The following is a 24,598-nucleotide window of genomic DNA, read 5'->3' on the forward strand; positions in this document are numbered from 1 at the left end:
TAGCCTGAAATGACCTCAATCAATGCTACTTTTAGATGCTCACAAGAGGTTGCCTGATGGAATCATTAAAAGAGGAGGCAAAGATATTTAACCTGTATTTAATAATTATTCCTGGATTTGACCTTAGAATTACAAGCTGGGATGTTGTTCTAAATAAGCCTTTTACAAATCACTTTGCAATATAATACCATAAGTAGTTACATTGTGGAGATCATGAATATAGAACTATGGAATAAATGAGGAAAAAAACCTCTCCTAATATTATGCAAATGAGGAGGGTGGTTAGATTAAATCTCCAGGGACAGCATTTACACAGATTTACAATGTGCTGGGTCTCAAACCATTATAATGCAAGTGGAGATTTTCTGTCCTGCAAAACTGGGTTAGATGCTGACACAGTAGCTCTTGCACTAACAGAGGCCTGAGAGAGCTTTGAATAAAATTGCTCCCAAAAAATGCAAGAAAGGGGGAAAAAAGCAGTATTTCTAAATTAACATTCTATTTTTACATAGCATATGAATTTAAATCGGTATGTGTAACTAAATTAATAAATCAAATGCTGCAAACAGACATCTGACGCTTTCATCTACTTCCCTTAGAGTTTATATGTTCAACTTCAAGTTGACCCCTCCCCTAAATATGGGATCTTCCTGTTGGGAAATGCCAAAACCACATTCTATTAGGAGCAGTTCTACACTCCAGTATTTATGGGAACTAGTTACAGGGTGGAGTGAGAAGCTTACCCAGTTCTACCATTAGACAGATCTGGCCCCACCAGCCAGAGCTCCTGATAAAGATGCCCAAACTTTGGAGGAAGTGTATCGCCATCCTACTGACAGGGATTAGGTCCAGAGAAGCCATGGAGGCTGACAGCTCAACAGCACAGGCATAAAGGGCGCAACGAGGATTGTGGCCCCATCTACACATAACAAAGGCAATGTCACTAAGCTATATTGGGCGTCTCCAGGTGTCAGCACCCCACCATAGCAGACCTGGTCTCAGTGACCCATCACCACACTTCAGCTCCTAAGCTCATAGTGAGTAGAGCCCCAGACTCTTACTCACTCAGTCTTTGTAGGGAACAAAGACCCTAGCCAAGGCTCAAGCCCCCAGCTTCCAGGCTACTGGACACCGCCTCCAGGGACTGGCATTTGCACTTTTGCCCTATCCTCTGCCAGCTCTTTCCTTCACAGAGGTCAAAGCATTCTGCGCAGCCACCTCCTGAAAGAACTATTCTGAGAGTACGCTGAACTCTCTCCTCCAGGCACCTGCAGATCACTTGACGCCATAGTGCTCCCTTCCAGAGGGATGGGCCAGAGAATGCAAAGCAGCCCCCACTCTCCACTCCTCATCTTCCCTGCTGTCTGCACCACCCTTCTGGTGACCTCCTCCCTGTGGCACACATGGCACTAGCCTTTCCTGATGACTCTACTCCCTTCCTCCTCTTCCACCTCCTGGATGATCACCAGCTCCATGTATCACCCCATGTCTGTACCACTGACCTCTGTCCTGAAGAGCTCAAGATCCTTCAATCTGAGAAACACCTCTGGCTCCTTCCTCTCCTCTGCCCCTTCTGGCTCTGACCAGGACTCCCTTTTCATCTTGAAAGCAGCCACCTCACATTTGATATTGACCTTCAAAATGGTGGCCCTATCATCTAGCCCACACCCTTTGATCTGTCCTGCTCCCAGCTGCCATTTTCACAGTCCTCAAAGAATAACCTCAATTCTAATAAAATGCTGTTCTGACCCCTGACTGCTTAGCAAAAAGAGAAATCCCATCACTGGTTTTCTAGATGGTTATTGGTCCCCTCAAGCCCCTTGCAAAGCCCCAATGATGTAGGACCCACCCATCTTCCATACGCCCAGATACACTGCCCCTGGTGCCAGTATTCAGAGTGCCATCACAGCTGTTCTCAGACTCAACCAAGCCCTCCTCCAGGATGCTCAACCTCCTTCCCAATGGATCAGGAAGAAAGCCCACCAGGCTTGACAGCCCTGGCTTTGCCACATGCTTCAGATAAGTTATTTACTCTTCAGTATCTTAGTTTCTCCACCTGTACAATGGGGATAATTAGGGGAGGATGAAGTTTTTCTGAGGTTTCTAACTCTTACTGCCCAGCACCTACCTGGGGCTCTTGCTCAAGAATGGCCTCTGGCTACTGAAGCTTCCAGAAGGGCACACACACACACACACACACACACACACACACACACACCCCTATGGACCCAGATCCCTTCAGCACTCCCCTGAGGATCAAAGGGACACCACTGGGACTTCTCCTGAAGTCCCAACCACGTGTGGCTTCTTCTCTTCCCTGCACAGTTTTCCTAGTTTCCTCCCCTGAGAACACCTCTCTAGGAAATCACTTGTTCCTGAATCCTCATTTCAAGGTCTGCTTCAGGGAAGCCAACCTTGCAGAGCTGTCATGAAGTCAGTGTTTGATGCAAGGTACAAGACAGAGGGCCCATCACAAGAATGTACTCCCAAAGCATCCTTACAGCAGCCATCAAGCTGTCAGTCACATACTTTCATCTCCCTTCAAGACAATGAGCTTCTTGAAGGCAGAGGCCATGGTTTCCACATCCACGTGAATGCCTGTGTCCAGCCAGTGCAGGCAGGTCCACAATTGGGTCTGTGGCAGTAGAACTTGGTCCTATGGCTCTGACTGGACACTTGCTCAGGACTCAGAGGCCTCCACTTTGGTTCCCAAACCTTTCCTTCTCACTGCTCACTGGGGACAGATTGACATCATTGCCGTATCTCTCCTGAGTCTCTCAAAGGGCTTCATGTGGTGGCCAGTCCTGCCTGGAATTTGGGAGGCTGACATGAGTACAGGATCTAATGCAGGAGGATGCCACAACCACCAGACCAGAAAGAGAGAAAGAATGGAGCTCTCCATCTCCATCTAGTGCAGAGCCCACCTGTCTCTAGAGTTGAGGACAGCCATGCTACCTGCCCTTGTCAGTGGTAGAACAACTGAGAGCTGCCCTTGAACAGATTCTCCAGAAGCAAGGAGAATATGAATACTGAAGTTTGCTTTCTTTTGCACGTTTGGAAGCTGTAAGTACACTACTCACATAAAACTGATGAAGCAATCTTAAGAGAAATGCATGCCAGTCACTTGGAAGGACTCATGGTGAACTAGACAGTGAGGAACAGGAGCTGATGTGAAACACCAGAACAGGGATCTGAGAGAGCGAGCCAGAACAGCTTGTGCTTTTTGAATACATACGGGGCCCAGAGGTTATTTGAAAACCTGGCAAGTGTACAAAGGTGGACTATACATCTTATCCTCAGTGTCATGTTTTAATAGAAATGAAAAAGAAAAACATCTAACAGCACCAGAGTGGTTAAATAAGTTGTGAGTGGTACATGACATATTTAATCAATCTGCTATGATAAAGAAAAAACTTTGCAGCTCTTAGAAATAAAAATATAGCCAGGCACAGTGGCTCAAGCCTGTAATCCTAGCTACTTGGGAAGTGGAGATCTAGAGGATCACAATTCAAGGCCAACTCAGGCAAAAAGTTCACAAGACCCCCATCTTAACTAATAAAAATTGGGTGTAGTGATGCATACCTATTATCCCAGCTACACAAGAAGCATAAATAGGAAGACTGCAGCCAGGCTAACCCGGGCATAAACCAAGACCCTATTCAAAAAAATTACCATACCAAAAAGGGCTAGGTGTGTGGCTCCTGTGGTAGAGTGCCTGCCTAGCAAACACAAGGTCCTAAGTTCAATCTTCAATACTGCCAAAATAGGAAAGAAATAAAAATATAAATAACCATATGTTTATATGGTTTTGATGACAGATTGATTTTGATGTGGAAATCAATTTAAAAAGAAAATATATGGATTGTTCTATAAATATACAATATACATAGAACTTTGCCTAAAATCTAGAATGGAGATCAGCAAACTATAACTGGAAGACCTGTCTTTATAAGAAAAGTGTTATTAGAGAAACACACACCCCTCCCCTCCACTTATTTCTATGGCCACTGACAAACTAGAATAGAACTGAATAATTGTGAGAGACTGTATATACTGCAAATCACATACAGCACCTGTCCTTTAAAGAAAGTGTTTGTCAACTCCTGGTCTAGAAGAATAGATACCAAATGTCAATGATTTCAAAATTAAGGGAAACTGGGTCATTTTATTTTTTTTATTTATGCCTGAGTAATGTCTTTTCACTGCCATGATAATATGCAATCTTCTAAGATGCATATAGCTTAGTAAAACAATCTATTGGAGTATTTATGTTAAAATAATTTTGTTAATATTCATAACAATTTCCTCCATTTTACAACTGAGAACAGGTGTTTAAGAAAGTTCTAACAATTGGCTTAAAGTTCATATTAGACCCCACCAAGGTCAGTATGACCCAAACACCTTCTCAGGACAAGATGCTGAACACCAAGTTCATGATAGATAGAAGGCCTGGTGCTCCTGTCCTGAGGAGAGGCATCATCACAAACCACAGTCCGTCCTCTAGAGGGCTGGCCTGGGTAGGACATGTTTAGGTATCAAAATGCTGCCTGTGGCTCCTGAGTCCTCAGCTGGGCCAGTGTGATGAGTATTGAGCTACTTCTATCCCTCCCTCTTCTATCCCAAAGGATGCAAGGTTGGAATGCAAAACTGGCATGCTGGAGTCAGAGATCAAATATTTACCTTCCTCCGGCTCCAGTAGGTCCTTCCCTAACCACCTCCCCACAACCCCTCCAAGTCCTCCTCCTCCTTTCTCCTGCATTCAAGAGGTTTCTGCCAGTCAGGCCTCTCATTTCCCCACTCAGGCTCTTTCATGCTTCTAGACATTTGCACCTGTGTGTCCCTTTCCATGAAAAGCCCCTTCTCTCCTGGGCCACCTGGTAGATTCCTATTCATTCTTTTTGTGTGTGTGTATATTAAATTGTACATAGTAAAGGTTTTCATCATGATATGCACATAACATACTTTGATCCCACTCACCCCCCTCATTTTTTTAAAAGAAAGGCCACAAACTAAACTCACTGATCATGTGAAGCCTGCAGACACACTTTCTCAGCTCCATGTGGCATTGTAAAAATAAGGACATTACATATATTTTTTAAAAATGAGATTTCCAGTCTTTCCAGACTAAGCAAAAGATCTAGTAACATTCATCCCACATCCCCACGTGGCAGCCACAGGCTGTGGCTGAGAAGCAGCTGTTCTCCTCACAGGGTACATGCTTCCCAGTCAGTCACTGACCCCCATGCATGCCACCACCCAGCCTCCCCCACAGACATCTATCTGAGATCAAAACCCCTACCTTAGAGTCTCTTGCCTAGGGCTCTCAAAGTGTGCTCCATGGCCCAGCAGCACCACCAGGAAACTTGCTAGAAATGCAGTCCCCAGCCCCATCCTAGACCCACTTCGTAGGAAATTCCAGGGCCAGGGCCCAGTAATCTGTGTTGCAAAAAAGTCCTCCAGAATTTTTGCTCAAGTTGAGAATCCCTGCTCTAGCACTGTAGACAGCCTGTGCCCCAACTGGCCTTCTCTCCCTCCACGTCCTTCTATCCTCAGTCCCAGCAAAGGTCAGTCCTATGGCAGTTACCCTTCTGTTGTTTGCACCCCCACCTGCCCTGAGGTTACATGCTCTTTACCTGTCCAACTGTACTCCTGCCTGGTGAGATCCTCTGGGCAGGGGCTAGTTCTGATTCTTCCCTCCCCAGTACCCCACACAGAGCCAGCCCCTTGGTCACAGTTCAGGAGTTTCTAATGAATTGAATCAACTCACTTGGTAATTATTTCTGTCCCCCTAATGTGGAAAAGCAAGAGTGACCACGAGGCAACTTCAGTCTTCCTCTTGCTTGACATGGAGAGCAAGAATCGAATGCTTATAGCTCCAAGGAACAGCAGTATTTCAGCAGAAGATGAAATAATTCCTATTCACAGCATCTGTTAATCACTCAAGATCCTTCTAGATGCACAGGGCTATAGAATGAAAGGTGTTATTAATGAAACCATACAGACTGGGAGGCAGTTCTGAATAGCAGCCCTCCTTCCTAACAATGCCTGCCCCCTGCAAGTCAGTCCCCTGCCATTATTTTAAATTCTTCAAGTGCTAGAAAAGTCATGTAGGTTGTTTTCCTGAATAGTCACTTAGCTGACAAGCATTTTCTAATTGACAGAACATTCTGAAAAGACAGATTAAAGATGGGGGGAGCAGTATTAAGATGGCACAATTGCCCACACACAGCAGGAGGCTAAACTGACTGAAATGTAAGATTCGGAAGAGAAGTTATTCATCATCATATCCCCAGCCCTGCAGCCCCTTCCCAGAAAGAAGAATTCAGAGAGGTTCCTCCATGGGTGGCTCTAAACCAAGGATGTGCCCAGAGGGACTGCATGCCTCTCACAAGCTCAAACCCAAGCTGAGAACTGAAAGTCAGTAACAATAATAAAATGGTTACTAAAATCATGCTGCTAGTATGTGACTGAAACTTCCCGGAGACTATGTGCCCAGGAGCTTACAAATGGGATTTGTCTCCATTTTCCAATGAGAACACTGAGAAGTGAACCCAAGTTCACACAGCCCGTAGTGGCAAAGCTGAGGTCAAAGTCAAGTTTGCCCAACTTGGAAGGCTCTATGTGCCCTTTCCTGCCACATGGTCACCTCCTCCCTTAAAGAAGAAATGTACCTTAGAGTGACTGCAGAATGGCAGTGTGCTCTGATGGGAGCTCGTGGAGTGGCTCAAGCAGTAAGAGTGCCTACCTAGCAATGTGCTCTGACGACAAACACCCTGAACCATAGCCTGGACCCCCGATGAGGAGTCATCCTGGCATGAGTAGCCCCTCGGTACTGGCAGGGCCTGGGTTGTCCCGTGGGTCATTATCACACTGGCCCTAGTTATCTTTAGAGCTGCACAGCCTCCAGGTAGGACTCCATATCAATCAGCCCTCCTTTAATATCATGTGGAGCTGATGGACCCCCCCTGGCGGCCCTCAAACCACGCGCGCTTTGAACAGCTAATGAGGCATGCAGGATGGCTTCCCCGTCCTAATGTTTCCAGATTTCCTGGGGTGAGATAATGCCGCTGAGGAGAGAATGTACACTGAGCCGTCCCAAGTACTGATAAGGTGTTAATAAACCTTAGCAAATGCTGATTAGAGCCAGCTCCAGCAACACAGAGCCACTGCTCTCCGCACACGTGCGCGCACACACACACACACACACACGCACGCACGCACGCACACACACACACACACACACACAGGAGGTTGGCCAACTAAACTTGAGGAGCTTCTCAATTTGGAACTGCTTCCAGGATGGCAGCAAAATGAATGCCTCTCCAGCGACTTCAAGGTGCCCACAAGTAAGGCTTGCTGTGGCTAGGCCAGGGTACACAACTGGAGCTCAGCACCAAGGGACAGTGTGAGAAAGTACTGTCACAGACCTCCCCACACAGGAGGTTGGCCAACTAAACTTGAGGAGCTTCTCAATTTGGAACTGCTTCCAGGATGGCAGCAAAATGAATGCCTCTCCAGCGACTTCAAGGTGCCCACAAGTAAGGCTTGCTGTGGCTAGGCCAGGGTACACAACTGGAGCTCAGCACCAAGGGACAGTGTGAGAAAGTACTGTCACAGACCTCCCCACAAAAGGCCAGAGACTCTATAAACACCCCTCAATCCCCAAACAGGTTTTAAGGAGCAGGTATTTGGAAGGAAACCAAAACTTTCTTGAACATACTTAGATATATAGCTGATACAAAAGCTCTTAGGATGAGAAGTTTCAAAACAGGCAAAGGGGCAGCTGCAGATACTGGAGTTCCTCATCCAGCCCCCCTCCTCCAGCCAGTGCATCTATCCCTCGGCTGCTGTGGCATGTGCCCCAGAGAATTGCAATGGGGTTCTATCACCCAGAAATGCAAGGAAGCCACACTCACCTCCTGGAGGTGGCCCACAGGCAATGAATTCCTGTCGTGGAGCACAGAAACCCAGCTCCAAGTTAACTGTGCTATTCCCACTCCAGGGATCCCCTTGGGACCAGGTGAGATCAGAGCTCAGCCCAACTTCAGTTGTGCCTCACATTCTCAAGCATCTCACCTGAGACTCTCCCTGAATAAGTCACCCGGGCAAAGCCAGGCTCTTATTCCAAGGGACCAGACTTTTATAGGAAGAAAAGGAGAGTGGATGATAACTACTATTTTCTTAAGACACCATTATGTGTTAGACACTTTCCATTAACTAATTCAGTAGCTTTTCTCAGCAAACTTGTCACCATTCACAGCTAAGGAAATCAAAACTCTGACTGAGAATTAACTGACTTTGCCAAGGTCACACGATTCCTCAACAGCAAAAGTAAGACTCAACCAAGGTAGGGTTAATATTGAAGTCAAAGCAAGTATGTTTTCACAATATCATGTGACTTCCCCCATGTTTACCAAGAGCTGTAAAGTCAGAAAAGAGAACGAAGCTTAATAAAGACACAGACTTGTGGGTACACAAAAACAATAGTAGGAATCTCTCTGTATAGCTATCCTTAACTCAACTAGCAAAAACACTTTGTCTTCCTTATTATGCTTATGTCTTTTCTTCAACAAAATCAGTGATAAGGGCAGAACAGGACCTGCCTGGAACTGAGGAGGGGAGGGGGAAGGGTGGGGGAGGGGCAGGGTGGAGAAATGACCCAAACAATGTATGCACATGTGAATAAATGAACAACAAAAAAAGACACAGACTTGAAAAGATACATCAGGCTTAATACTGACAGACCAGCAGGAAGAAATCAGGCCTCGCTATGCTGAAGAGCACAAATATTCATTCTGGGCATTGTCTGGCAGCCCAGTGGAATCTACACACACACACTCACTGCTTGCAAGGAACTAACCACTCACCACCTCTCTGATTCCCAATTAGAAAGACACTCAATATTTTAATTTCAGATGTAATTTCACTGGTCAGCAGATTGGGGCAAATGTTTCCACTTTGGGCTCTTGCCTAAAGGAGCTAACACTTTCAATAAAGGTAAAGAAGCCTCCTGCCAGTGACAGTAGCTTCTGATGCTGTCACATGCATTCTGGCTTAATTAAAGTGAGCTGTGTGATGAACGTATCAGGGAGGCAGCTCACTCGGATGGTGTCACCCAAGGACACCACCATTCCTAAGAAGACTGATAGTCTAACCCTAATCAAAACAAACCCAACAGTGAAATATGCCACTGCTGTATAGTTATTAATTACTGTCCCATGCCATTCTGAGTCCACTCTCTCCCTTACCAATGTCCCACAAGTCCTGCCTCCCACAGCCACAGTCAGAAATTTCAATCTGGTCTACAGTCCCTTTGCCCCCAGCTTGATTTGCCCTGATAGTTTCCTGGAGATGCTATGAGAGAGGGTGAGTGTGTGTGGACAGCTGGGGAACCCTGGGTTGTGGAGGATGGGGACACAGAGGATGGGGACACAAATGATGGAGTGTGGAGGTATTTCTGTACTTCTGACCACCCACCCAGGCCAGGTGTGCAGTACACTGGCTGCTGCAGACATGATGATGGCTACCCAGTGGGCTCAACTCAGAGATGAACAGAATTATAAGCAAGTCTTGGCTCTTGGGGGGCTAGAAGGGAACTGCACTGGGACCACAGAGCCAGGCCCTGGGAGGCTGCAATCAGGGGCACTTCCCTCCCTGACACTAAGAGCAGCCAAGAGTCTTCATCAGTAAGGTCATGCTGTATCTCACTTTCCACCAGAAAAAGGCCCAGGAAGTTACAAGGCAAGGGCACCTGAGCAGTATCTTCATTTCCTGTTGGCCAGAGCACTCCTCCATCCTTCAGTTGAGGTCTGATGGAAGGATGAGGTCATCTCTAGTGCAGGTGACTCAGAAAGTCCCAAGTGAGTGGTAGGTAAGTGAGGGAAGTCAGGTCACTTGCTCCTGACCATGGAGAGATAGGGAGGTCCTCAAGGAAACTCTTGGTGGCTGTGGGTCCTGATATGAAGCCTGAAGAGAACACTGAGCTTATAGAAGGAAGGCAGGGGAGCCCCAGGAAGTGACTGTTGTGATCATGTCCGCCCTTCAGAGCTGGGAAGACCATCTCTCAGAAGGCAGGTGTACTGGAGAGGCAGCCATGAGCCAGAGGAATGCAGGGATTTTTTATTTATGCTCAGAGATGAACAGGATTATAAGCAAGTCTCAGCTTTTGGGGATCTGGACCATAGATCCAGGCCCTAGGAGACTGCAATCAGGGGCATTTCCCTCCCTGATGCTGGAAACATCCCAGGCTTCTTTCCCCATTTGTCTTATTTTCCTTCTTAGGGTTGAGAAAGGCTTTTGGAAATTCAGTTCCCTCTGGGCTGGGCTAACCACAAGAGTAACAGGCATTGTGTCCTGGAAGAGGGTTACACTGGCCACTGGCAGTATCCCATGCCAGCAGTAGAAGCAAAAGCCCACAACTCAACCCGATGGGAGCCTTGTGAAGCCAAACACTCTGCGCTACTTACCCAGCCTCCTGCCAACTAGTCTGCTTCCAGAATCAAATCTTCCTCCAGAGAAGATTTTATTTCCTAAGGGCCTCCCTGCTTAAATTGAGACAACAATGTCAAATGCTACGTTGGCCTGGCTAGGATGGACCCAGTCTCCAAGCCATTTTTCTGTCACTCATTCTACCTGCTGCCAGGATCCCTCTCCAGGAATGCTGACCCTACCACATCTGTACATTTTATTAATAACAGGAAGAGAGGAATTCTGCAGAGTGCTCAAGCTCCTTCCATGCTCTGCAGACAAGCTTTCCAGACCCCCCAGAGCAGCAATGAAGGTAAGCATTCCCCATGATATGAGCTGGAGACTGCTGCCTAGCCCCTTGCTCATCCCTCTCTTTCCTTCCATTCACTTGTACATAAATCATCTTTCAACAAACATTCACAGACTGCCAGGCATAGAACTCATACTGCCAATGCAGACCAATAGGCTCACCCTAGAGGAGCTCCTTGGCTAATAAAAAGGGACTGATAAAGAGGCCAGTGTCAAGGGAGAGAACTACTGCATGCCTGTCCCCTCCCTAAAGCCCAGGCTCTGCATCCTTAGGGCCCAATTCTTTACCTCTCCCTGACCACAAGCTGACCCAGGGCAGGTGGGTTTAAAAACTTAAAAGGGCCTCTGGTTGTGCATCCCCCAGCTTATCTGCTTCATATAACTTGTGGGAATCTTTTAAGTCCATTTTGATTTTAAACTTCTAATAAGAACTGCTTGGGAATCAACTCAAATGGAGATTCTACACACACACACACACACACACACACACACACACACAGCAGACATAGGCCCAGCCATGGTCCCAGTAGACCATGAATCCCTTGTCCCCACTTCCCTCAGCAGTGCTGGGCCAAGGGACCTTATGGAGTTGGTAAAGAAGTGAACAGGATTGGTTGGTTTTTGTCTGTTTATTCTAAGGTACTGGGGTTTAAACTCAGGGCCTCATACTTGCCACACAGGTGCTCTACCACTTGAGCCATGCCCCCAGCCCATTTTGCTTTTAGTTATTTTTCAAGTGGGGTATTGCATTTCTGCCTGGGCTGGCCTCAAACTGCATTCCTCCTACCTATGCCTCCTGAGTAGCTAGGATTACACACACACATGCCACCTCACCTGGCTTATTGATTCAGATGGGGTCTTGCTAACTTTTTACCCAGGCTGGCCTTGAGAACCACTATCTTCCCAAGCTCCATATGCCCAGAGTTCAAGTGCAGCCAGCTGGCGGCTCTGCCAGTCTGCTGTGGTTGCTTAGCAACTTCCTGACTGTCTCTGAACCTCAGGTCCTTATCCACAAAGCTGGGTGTGTAATATCCTCCCAGGAGTATTACAAGGGTGTGAAAGATGCTCAGCAAATGGTAAGTCAGACAATGGCCTCCAAAACTAACACCTATCTTCACATCCAAGCCGTCTCTTTATTCTAGTTCAGGCTTCATCCCATTAAACTTACAAAGCTTTCTTCTGACTGAACCAAGATTGACATCTTTCTCATTATAGGTTATAACCAACATTTTGGGGGCATGCATCAGATGCCATGTTCTGTGCTTCACGTGTGCTGAGGGAAGTGGGGACAAAGGATTCATGGTCTACTGGGAGAGGCAATAAATGATTCTTAGTACTAATGTCAGATGGAAGTGGTCAAAGGGAGGGAAGCCCGGCTTGCCATCAGGGGAACCTCCCAGCCAGCAGGGCTGGCTTCCTGGAGGAAGAGACAGCATACAGTCAATATTGAAGGAAGAGAAGGAATAGTGAGGTGAAAAGGGACTGAAGGAAGAGACACCTGAAGGAGCAGAGGCCAAGCAGGGGTTAGGGAAGGGGCAAGGACAGGGCTCTGGGCAATTAGATGTTGCTGGCAGGTGAGGGGAAGGTAAGAAGAACAGGGGTGATGAAGGAAAGGTAGTCTGGGTTATTAATAGTCACATGAGACTAGAAGGGCAAGACTTCATTACCGTGCAGTTGGGAACCATGGAAGGGTGTTATGCAGAGCAGTGACAAGGTAAGTTTTATATTTTAGACTTTCAAGTTTAAGATAGTGTCTGGCGATGATCCATACCTCAACTAACTTCCCTCCGAAAAAAAATCTATGAAGACTCAGACAAAGATGAAAATGGTAAACTAAGATTTATCACTAACCAAGAGCCAGATGCCAGGAGAAACTTCAGCAATTTGTAACACCTAAGTAGCTAAAAGAAGACTCATGGGCAAGGCATTGCATGGACATTTTTCAGGCTTCTAGATTTTTTTCTCAGACAATAACAAGTTATTTCCTCACCTTAACCAGAGGAATCAATAACTACTCTTTCCATTATTTTATTCTAGTAGGTAAAGAAATACAGGCATGTTTCAGGAAACATAAATATGTTTCAAGTAGCTTAGGTAATCAAAGACAAACTATATAAATGAAGTAAGATGAATTCACTCCAAATTAGTAGGGAAAACAATTACCTGTGGAAGACAAATGACATAAAATATAAAATCAAAAGAAGTAAGAAAACAAAAATAGAAGACATTAGAAATAGTACCAAGTAAGTGTCTAAAGATGATAAGCATGAATTAAATTCTCAAATGGAGTCAAGAAATAAAATTTAACCACATGCCTACATGTGGATTCACAGCCAAAACAACATGGCTCTGTGCTGGTCAGCACAGTAAGAGTCCACTCTTCTCCATGTGCTTCTGTTACTGTGTGTTCATCTGTCCATCTGTGCTATTTCCTGGACTAACCTCAGTCTACACCAGAGATATGTTGGCCCCTTACCTTTGCTAGTGTATGAAAACAAGTGACTTACCCATCCTCACTTCATGCACACGCCTCAGCCTGGGAAAGATGCAAATGCCTATACAGGGCACACTGGTGTCTACGCAGCATGTTGGAGTGAAATGTTTCAGAATTCTATTATGTCATCAACCCAATGCCAAAGCCACGTTATTTGTAAACATCAAGCTAGCAGGTAGAATTTTCATGGAAAATCTTATCCAGGTGGCGGGTTTTGTGAGTCTTCAGAATACGGAATAAGTAGAGAGCAACAGCCTGCATTATGTTGCTAGTTTGTAACTTATTAGCAATGGCAAAAATTGTTGCTAGTTGAAAGGACTTGGGAAGTGACATGAACACCCCCAGATATTTCAGTAAGTGAAATAAACCCTCATTAAAATGATTAGCAAAATAGAAACTGTAAACAACTAAGCAGACTAACACTTGCGCTCACCTTCAGAGCAATCCTAAGAGTGGGACCAATTCATTCATCACAGCTTTCTTTTAAACTCTTGCTATGGGCAGCAGGGAGACCCATGTTGGTTCCCAGCATGATACAAGATAATCTGTGTCCAGAAAAGTGACCTTCAGAGAGGAGCCACCGCTTTCTTCACTGGACATTTTGTTTCCTACTGCCCGCCTGGCCAAGAACAGAGCTCTAGCTTGTGGTTTTCACAGAACGTAATGTGGAGACCATTTTCTTATTTCTTGCTGCAATGATTTAGGAGGATAAGGAGGCTGGCGTCCCACCCTGCTCCGGGAGACAATGCAGACACTCTCAAGCCTCCATCATGTTCGAGGTCATAAAGTAGACATCACTCAAAGGCCAGCCTGAGGCTTAGCCAGTCACCAGGAAAGAGTATCACTCATGACCTGGACAAAGGGACACATGGTCTATGCCAGGCCGACTAGAGTGAGTGCCTGGACTCTCAGAGAGGTATGGACAGTCGGGCCAGTGGCACACAGGCACTCTGGTTTCAGACAAAGTATACCCAGTTCAGAGCTCTCATCCCTGAAGTGTGGGGAAGTAGGAGAGCAATGGGATTTCCATTCTTCTGAGCATAAATGGCCAAGAAATTAAGTGTATAGCCAGCACGTACATCTATTTCTTGTCAAACTATTACTTTCCTTTAGTTCTGGAAAACCACACCACTTTGGAGAAATGTAGACATTACCACAGTTCAAATGTCAAAAGCAGTAGGGAGAAAAATTCCTCCCCACTCTTTGAGTCCTGAAGAGCACCCAAAGGGAAGGATGGGTGACATTCAAATCTCACCTCAGCTTCTAGCACAGAGATGATTCAGAGCAGGCTCCATTTGCCTTTGATGATGGATCAAATGAATGAACGAATGATGAAATGAGTGGAGTGAAGGATGGATGTGAATGGTGGAGGAAAGAAGGGAGTGACTGAATATTATTGTGTGGTTGAATGAATGAGTGAATCAAATGCACAAATGTGTGAATGATGGATCAAATGGGTAAAAAATTGGATATTATTGTGCATGGAGACTGTCAGAACATGTACAATGAAGAAGCTTCAGCTTGCACATGGCACCACAGTAAGAGGCACAGGTGCAAGGCATCTTGCACATCTGCACCCCACCCTGTGCTTTGAAACATGAGCAACTGTAGCCTGTTGTGGACTGCATTGTACTCACCCCAGAAATTCATATGCTGGAATCCTAATTCCCTATACTGCAGAATGTGAACTTATTTGGAAAGAGGGCCTTAGAGATAATCAGGTTAAAATGAGGTCATTAGGATTAATTACAATCTAGTATGATGGTGTCTTTTTAAGAAGGGGAAATTTGGAGACAGACATGAGGAGAACACCATGTGAAAAAGAAGCCAAAGATCAGGGAGATGTTTCCCCAAGCCAAGGAAGAGCAAAGGTTGAAGCAATCCACCAGAGGCTAGCAGAGGGGAGGGAACAGACTTCCCCTCACAGCCCTCAGTAGAAACCGACCTTGCAGCACCTCAATTCTGGACTTCCATCCTGCAGAACTGAGGCAGTAAGAATCTGCTGTGTAAGCCACTCCACTTGTGGTCCTGTGATACAGCAGGTCTAGCAAAAGAGCACACACCTACTGTGAGATTTCCCCAGGTCATCGTGCATGGCCAGGCACACCAGCACGCCCCCCAGCACTGTGGACACTTTGTTTGGGAGCCAGTGCTCAAGAGGAAGGTAGCCATGTGGAAGTTCCTCAGGGAAAAAACACAGTGGACCTCTCTGTTCACAATAAAGGGAAACATGGCACCAGTAAGGTTAGTCCAGGAGTGTGAGAGATTGTCAGAGGAATCCAAATGCAGAACTGTCATTAGGCAGCCAGAAATGGCTGTCCCAGCCTTTCTCTGCGGGTGTCTGCCTGTCCCATAGAGCCAAGACTCCTATTGATATCCCCAGCTCCTGCCCCAAAACTGGAACCTAGTAAAGTGTTGAAAGAGAAAGAGACAAGCAAGGAAAAAAGTCTCATGAAAAGCAAACCAAAATGGCCCCAAGTTCCAAGGGAAGGCCCCGCTCTACTTCTCAGCTTGTTATTAGTCATGGCAAGTTTTGTCAGGAATGACATTGGGTGCTACATGGACCAACATTTAATAGTTACATATTTATTTTAATTAATTCTAATTGGGAAAAATATCCACTGCCACTGTATCTAATCCACAATTTCATGGAAATTATTACTGGGGATGAGGCAATATTTAAAAAGTGCTTAAAGAAAAATGGTCAGTAACTAATGGGTGGTGTGAAGATGGGGCAAAAATTATGGAAATCTGTCATGAATCACTGGAGTTAAGGCCATTGGTCTGGAACACCTGAGGCTCAGTGGGTGCTGCTTTGACAACAGCCTGGCCAAATCTGGTGTAGTAGTTAAGACTCTCCAGAGAAGTAGAACCAGTAAGAAGAGTGCATATACATATATGCATATGTAAGGAGATTTATTTTAAGGAAATGACTCAGGTGATTATGGAAGCTGGTAAATCCAAAATCTACAGGATCAGTTGTTAAGCTGCAGACTCATAGAAGACCCAGTGTCACAAGTCTGAAGGTCACCTACAGGCAAGAGTCCCTCTTGCTGGGAGAGAACCATGCCTGTTTTACTTTCACCTTTGACCAATTGGATGAGGACCGCCCACATTACAGAAGGCAATCCACTTACTCAAAGTTCATCTATCTTAATAATTGATCTCATCAAAACACCTCACAGAAATATCCAGAATAATTTTAGGTCACATATCTGGGCACCATGGTCTATCAGAATGGTTATAAAATACCTGGGGAATAAAAGCGTGGGGTGCTGCTGGAGAGGAATGAAGATTTCCCCAGAACTCAGGTCATCAAAACAATGGCCAACATGGAACAAGGAGCACTTGGGCTTGAAAACAAAACACCATAGACTGGGTGGTTTATAGACAACAGAAATTTATTTCTCATAGTTCTGAAGGCTGGAGGTTCAATATCAAGGCCCTGGAAGATTTAGTTTCTGGTGAGGGCCTGCTTCCTGGTTCGTAGATGACATCTTCTTGCTTTCTAGGGCCTCTTTTACAAAAGCACCAATTCTGCTCTGCCTTCCCAAAGGCTTTACCTCCCAATATCATTACACTGAGTGTTAGGTTTCAACACATACATTTAGGGGAAATACAAACATTCGGACTATGGCAGCCCCATCAGTCTTCCCTCCTATACTCACGTGGAACCTGTGTCTTCTCACCGCCTACCTGCCAGCCTGGAACCCTCCAATTTCTCCTCTAAAACTGACTCAGCATTCCCTATTCAATGGCCTTTCATTCACACTTTCCTCTTCTGTCCAAATTACCTGCAGAATTAGCTGCAACTCCTTATCATGGTTTCCAGAATCTTTCCTGATCTGGTGGCTACCAACTCTTCTTTGAAACCTACCAAATTATTCCAAAGCACACCCACTGCCTAAATGGCCCCTGCCATCTCAAGCTACTGTGCCGGTGCTTTTCCCACCTAGAGTGCCTGTCCCCTGGTCCTCTGTCCCATCTAGACCCAGGACCTAGACTCCTTTTCCATAAGGCATTCCTGTTCCCTGCAAACAGAATCACGTGTCTCTTTTCTTTCTCCATCTGTGCACAGACCTCCATTAAAACACATATTTGGTCACTATGACTGGTGATTCACTTGCACTGAAGGTGGTAGGAATGTACCCATTCTGCTGTGGTCACTGTCCAATCCATGCCCACCTCTAGACTGGGAGCTCCCGGTAGACCTCTGAGAACATCTGTTGGAAGATGGATGTCAAGATGGGAGAATGAATGGATAGAAAACAGACAAATCAGAATGAGAAAAAAACCTCAACCTCAGAACCACACACCTGTTTAAGTTACCTTTTCTATCACCTCAACAAAATACCTGACAGAAACAATCTAAGGGAGGAAGGATTTCTTTTGGCTCACAGTTTCAGAGGGTTGTCTAAGATCATTTGGCCTTATGTGCTTGGGCAGAACATCATGGTAGCAGAAGAATGTGGTGGATGAGGGTCTTCAACTCTGGCAGACAGGAAGCAGAGGAATTGCCTGAGCCAAACTGGCTTTCTCCTTTTTTTGCTTTAATTCTATCACTGCCCCAGCCTCTGAGATGGTGCTACCCACCTCCAGGGTGGATCTATCTCCTTAGTTAATCCTCTATGGAAATGCCCTCCTACACACACCCAGAAATATGCTTTACTATCTTCTAGGTGCTTCTACATCGGATCAAGCTGACAATCAAAATTAACCATTGCCACACTTCTACATGAACCACATCAAGTGTCATTAAGTGAACAGCCATGGCTCACTTGGCCTGGCCTACAAAAGAAAGCTAGGAAGCTTTAACCACAAAGCTCACCTGGAAGATTCCATTGAGACTATGGAAGGGGTTCATGGAGCCAACATCACAGCTAACTGCTTTGATGCTCAAGAGTTCTCCAAAACATGGGACCTAGCAACACAGAACTGGCAATGGCTCTTCCCTGACAGATCTGGTCCTGAGCACCCACAGGCCATCTCTAAGAAAATGCCTTGGAATTGGTTTTCAACTCCACAGTCAGAAAGAGGCTGTTATCACACTGCTTATCTTTCCCAAAGACCAGGAGACAGTGACAACTCTAAGGATATGTTTAGCAAAGCCATGGAACAATTTTAATGGGCAACACAATCGATCCATTGCTGCCTGGGCTTTTTGCCTCCTAGTTTCCTGCTAAAATGCACAGTTGCTTCTTCGTTGCAAAGACCCCAGGGCGTAAAATCTGTAAATTGGAAATGTCCTCCTATGGACAGCCAGCAGTTGGCCGCCTGGACACAGGTAGGGGAGGGGTGTCTTGAGCCTGCAGCAGCTTCTGCACACCCAATGCCCTTGCTCTGTTCCTCAATCACTCTCCTCTCCTCTCCGCTCTGTCCTGTAAATCAAGGGCTCAAACTTTCTTTCTTGTAAGCCTCCATGTCCTCTGTCTTCTTGGAACAAGGATAAGACATGAGGTCAATACACAAGTGTGTTGCCCTGCCTTCATTCCCTTATACTGGTCACAAAGCTCAATGCACAATGCAAGGTCCAGGGCCACTGGGCAACAGGGCCAGCATGAGGGTCCAGGAGCGGCAAGAATGCATTCGACCTCAGCCTTTTCCACAAAGCTCACACCCTCCAGTCACCTAGTCTTGCAACGAAACCCCTGGCACTTTGTCTGCCTTTGGTGGCAGTGAGGGGGCCAGCAAAGCAATCCTGGCTTATGCAAACATGACTGGCAGGCTCCCTGGACCAAGCCCTATTTATTCCCAGAGCTGAACAGGTTCAGATCCATCCCAGTGGGGCTCAACAGGAACAAAGAAGACCCTTCTTTGTGGAGCTGCTCAAGCAGTGTGACCAAAAAAAGGGGGGGCATCAGACCAGCAGAAAGGGGCTTCCCTTTCTTCATCTTCAACCAAGCCAAGCATCTGGAGCCGCCTTGTGAATTACTCAACCGTCTTTCAGCAAACGGCCTGGGTGGGGCCGATTACTATTTGAACACAATTCCAGAAAGGAATTTCTGAAGTTGGTCTCCTTCTCCCTGATGGAAGCTCAACACCCTAGGCCAGTGGGAGCAAGGGCTTCCTATGAGTTGCTTGGGGTCCACACTATTGATGACTTAAACATCCACTTTTTTCCCAGTGCTCCTAGACTCAGCGAAATTAAGACTCAATATTGACTTGGGAGGGAAGGAGGCATCCATGAGACCAGGAAGTGAGGGCAAAAAGAAGCCAGGGTCCACTTTCTGTCCCGCTGTCTCAAGCAACAGCTCCATAAAGGAGGAAAAAGAGGACAGATCAGGGTCCCAATTCCAGCACCAATTCTTAATGCCCTTGACAAAGTCACTTGACCTCCCTGAGCATCTGTCATCTACACATGGTGGTAAAAAGCACCTCCGCTGTGGGGCTGCTGTCAGGATCCAAAGAGTTAACAGATGCAAAGTGCCTGGCACATATCAGGCATCCAATAAATGGGGTCATTTCCCCCTGTTGACCTAATATTAATAGACAATTAACTCCCACTCTTTTTGAAGTGGCTGTTATTTCCTTTCTGTAGACTTTGGCTGATCTCCCTGGCAGTGGGTACCGTGAACAGGAAGATGAGAAGCAGCCAGCAAAAGATTCTGAAGGGACCAGACAATAAAGTATGAGGAATTCCAAAAGGGAACAGCATCCCTAAGTCCCAGTGTGAGAAGGCAACTGACATAGCTACAGAGAGGTAGCCCAAAGAATGACCACTGGACTTGGCCCAATGGAGGTCACTGGTGACCACACAGGAGCAATGTCAACAGGATGGTGGGCATCCTCCTGATTGAAGGGTGTCTGAGTTTGGATCCCCAGAACACACTCTGAGGCAAAAACTAAAGTGCAAGGGGTTCGTTTGTGAGACAAAGAGAGAATAGGTAGTGACAAGCCAAGTGATCAGGGAAGAAAAGGCAGCCAATAATGGGTGACATTAATTAGGAAGCATTCACACAGGAGGACGGGAGCTTTCTCCTGCAAGGAAATGGTGTGGCACACAGCTGTGGGGCTGTGCCACCCAAAGCACAGGGGATGATGTGCAGTCTGCACACCAACTCCAATCCGTCTTTGGTTGGGGGCTGTTCCCAGGTGTGCTAATTCCCTGACACTTCAGCCCACTGTGAGTGCAAGCAGAGTGTGGCCTTGAGACTCTATGAAAAGCCTCAGGCACAGGGGTGTAGGTGGAGCCCACTGATAGGGGAGGTCCAGAGGCTGAGGACTGGCCCTGCCAGTGTCTGTGCCACAGGGGCTCTGTGGGAGAGTGGGCAGTCATGAAGTTGAGATGGCAGATGCAGGTAACTATTTTGAAGAGTTTTGCTTAAAGGTGGGGACAGAAATGGAACTGGAGATTAAAATGGGTTGAAGAGAGGGCTATGCAAGAAGCAAAGTACTCCAGTGTGTTCCAGAGCTGGCAGGTGCCCATCTGAAAAGGAGAATTCAACCATGTGAGTTCCACCTCAGAGTAGGAGACAAGAACTCAACTGCAAGGGTTTCACCTGTGAGGTACAGAGAGCACTGGTTACCAGGACGCAAGAAAGGGGGTCTCCCTTCTAAAGCAGAGCTTTGGGGTAGAAGACAAGGCTCATGGCTACCAAAGATGGAAGGCAGTTGACATTGCAGTGGATGAATAGATGAGCTCTGTCAGTTTTTTTTTTTCCTATTTCCTCAGTGAATTTAAAAAAGCAAGGTATTTATGTTTATAGCAGCTCTTTTCACTCACCAAAGCTTGGAAGCTGCCCAAATTCTTTCAATAGGTAGACAGATTAACTGTGTGGCACATCCAGACAATGGAATATTACTCAGTACTAAAAAGAAATAAACTATCAAGCCATGAAAACATGGAGAAATCTGAAACGCTATTGCTTAGTGAAAGAAGCCAACCTGAAAAGGCCATAAACTGTACTCATATAACCAATACATGGCTTCCTAGAAAAGGCAAAATTATGCCGACAGTAAAAACATCATGGTTGCCAATAGTTAAGGCTGAGGGAGGGATGAATTGAAAAAGCACGGAGGACTTTGAGGGCAATGAAACTGCTCTGTGTGACACTATAATGGCAGAAGCATGTCTGCAAAGCCCCAGAATGTACAACACGTGAGTGAGCCTCATGTAAGCCAAGGAATTTTAGCAAAAATACATCAATATGGGCCCATCAATTGTAACAAATGTACCACATCGACGCAGGATACTAATATTAGAGGAAATTGAGGGGAAGCTACGGAGGGAAATGGACCTCCCTGTACTTTCTATTCAACCTTTCTGTAAACTAAAACTGCTCAAAAAGGAAGGCCTATTAATTTTTTTAAAAAGTAAATGAAAATCAGAAGATATTCTAGAGATGGAACATGTGACAAGAATGGCCCAGGGGATGTGGTAAGATGGCTAGGCAGCACAAACAGGTCATTGGTGGTGGGCAGCTAAGGGATACCAGAGACTAGCTGTAGCCTGGCTGTGCCCAAGTTGACTTTTCTCCTACCATATTTGAATGCCAGGTGCAGCTGCAGGTGCACAGCAGGAAGGAGGTAGTCTGAACCGGGCTTTGGGGTTCCCTAGGCAAACATGCTTCTACAGAGACTCCCCTTCCCTCCATCCTCATCATCTCTCACCTGAGCCATTGCAATAGCTTCTAACTGGTTCACAGACTCCCTCCTCAATGATACTACCAGAGGGAGCTTCTGAGGAACTTCATCCTACAGGGCCACTGCCCACTTTGCCATCTCTTGCTGGTGCCCAGTTGCCTACAAGATGAAACCTGTCACCTTCACACATCACACAGGAACTTTTTAGGCACCCAGGACCAACTTGGCTCCCACATCTGCCCATCCTTCATTCCCACCCCCAGCCCACTCCTCCTGCCACACAGTGCTTCCCAAGCCAGGGCTGTGCCCTCGTACATACTGCCCCATGTGCCCAAACTGCCCTTCCCTCTTTCTTTGCTGAAATCCACCTTCAGTGCTCCCTCCTCCACACTGCCTTCCCCAGCAGGCCCAGGTGGGCTTAGTGGAAGCAGTCAGTGACCGTACAGTTCTGGGCTCCCACTTGTCTTCCTGCATTTAGGATAGAGCATTGGGAGGACCTGCCTGCCTTTCTGCCACAATAGACCACGAATATCTGGAGAATGAAAGGTGTCATGCTATTTCTTGTCACCATACCTGGCACCAAGCCAGATACATAGTAGGAGCTCAGCAAAGTTCATGGAATGAATGAGAAAATGACCCAAATGTCACCTGGCCAGTTCCCACTTAACCTTAGAATGGAAAGCTGCATTTTCCTCTTCCCTCGAGCATTATATTTTGCATACGGAATCATTTCTAAAGCATCACTTGTTGGGAGCTGCCCTCTCTGAGAAGGACACAGGGGATGTCAGGGGAGTGGGTACTGGCCAGGAGGAGCCATCCCTGAGTGTGCTCTGTGCTCCCCTGTTCTCCTGTGCAGGCCCGTTGCAGTGTGTCACCATCTTGCACACTATTGTGAGGATGTAGTTAGCTGAGGTTCACAGACAGTTCTTCCAGTACTAACACACAGTAGGTGCTCAACGGCTGCCAGCTCACTTTCTTCCTTTCTCTAATGGTACAATTCCTGTCAAGTAGCATGCTCCTTAAATCTTGTTTCTGAAGCTGACACCGCTTCAGATGATAAGGACAGGTACAACTTATATTGCTTTTTCAAGTCATAGTAAAAGGGCATCATCCCTTCAGATCCAGTCTCTTGGCCATTCTGAAAAATGAAGGCGCTGTCATTAAATCACAAGGAATGTAAGCTATGCTATTATCTTCATCCCTGGGAAGAAGAATGATAAATCTGCCACCATTAGTTTTAGGAATGAGGTCACCTTGGCCAACATCACTGATGACCTCCCACCAGCAAGCACCTCACGTGCAGGTGTCCACCTGAGCACTCCTCCTGCAGCACACATCAAAGTCCAATTCAACTCCTAGGAGTTGGGTTTCTGCACTTTCAGCCTTTGGGCCCTGCAGCAGCCTTGGGCTGCTGTCCAGCATTGTACCAGCACCACAGAAAGCTGTGGAGTGGCCTAGGCCAGCAGCCCCGGGGGAAGGAACCAGGCTCCTGTCCCTGTATCTGAAGTCCCTGCTGTCAGAGGCCAGCCTGGGTCTGAGGTTGTGATTTCCTTCCACAAAGATATTCCAAGTGTCTCCTGTGGTCAGGTCCTGGCATCACCACAGGGACAAGCACTGCGTATTCATGTGCCCCTAGGACATTCACAGACAGTGAGGAAGGAGACATGCACACAAACCATGTAATTAATGGAGGTCCACGGATAGAGGGAGCACAAAATACAAGTACCCAGGGGCTCTAGAGAGGCAGAGGACTTGCAGCTAGGAGATGTCAGCCCCAAGCTCTAATGATCACAAGCTATGTGGCATGAGGTCAGGCGCAAGCTGGTCCTGATGCTCATTGAGCCCTGGACCCCAAGAGGAAAGACGGGCTCTCCCCTACTACTACCAGGGCCCCTATCATGGGCTGCCCATCATCCTGATCTTATCTTAGCCTGCTTTCTCTCCAGCTCTCCAGCTCCCGGCTCCATGGGGCTTCCTTCTGTTCCTCACACTCCCAAAGTTTTCAAAGCCTGAGGACATACTGTTCCTTCCACCAAGAATGCTGTTCCCTAATTTCCCTTGGTGGGCTTGAGCTTATACTTCAGGCCCCAGTGCAGATGTCACCATCTCCAAGAGGCCTTCCCAGAACACCCAGCTGTTCTCTATTATGGCCTCTGCTCCCTCACTCCAGAGAACTACCACCCTCCTTAGTTGGCTGTCTCTCCTTCCACTACTATATGGTTCTTCAAGGGCTGGAGTCTTCTCTGGCATTTTTGGCCCAACACTCAAATTCAGCACCAGCCACATCAAAGTGAAAACTATTAGTAGAATGGGTGAACAAATGAATGCCATTTTCCAAGCGCTTTTGCACCCATCATCTTGTCGGATGTGTGAGGAGATCCACTTGAAATAGGAATTACTGTCCCCATCTTTATAAGGAAAGTGAGTCCAGAAAGAGAGTGCCACATTCCCACAGCAAGGCAGGGGCAGGACTCTGTAGGGACCTACAGAGAGAAGAAACAATAAAACAATGTGCAGGTGTATGAACGTGTGTGTGTGGGAGGGGGTGTGTGTGTGCGTGTTTGTACTGACACCCCTGCCCAGGGATCTAGACAAGACTCCACCCCACGGCCCCAGGAGTTCTTAAAAGACAAGGTCCTCATCTTTTTCCATATTTTGTGTCCAGGACAGTTTCTAGGGCCTGTAATCGAGCACCAGGAACACATTGCTAACGTAACTGCAAATTCTACAGCTGTTCATGGTGTG

General features: G+C 46.6%; 1 protein-coding gene across 5 annotated transcripts in view; it reads right to left on the reverse strand.

The window, feature by feature from the left end:
- The window catches only part of Grid1 (glutamate ionotropic receptor delta type subunit 1), a 705,633-nt gene that overhangs the window by 403,927 nt on the left and 277,108 nt on the right, over nucleotides 1-24,598 (reverse strand). The gene's annotated exons all lie outside the window — the stretch shown is intronic.

Source organism: Castor canadensis, chromosome 7 (genome assembly GCF_047511655.1).
Source record: "Castor canadensis chromosome 7, mCasCan1.hap1v2, whole genome shotgun sequence".
NCBI classification, from domain to species: domain Eukaryota; kingdom Metazoa; phylum Chordata; class Mammalia; order Rodentia; family Castoridae; genus Castor; species Castor canadensis.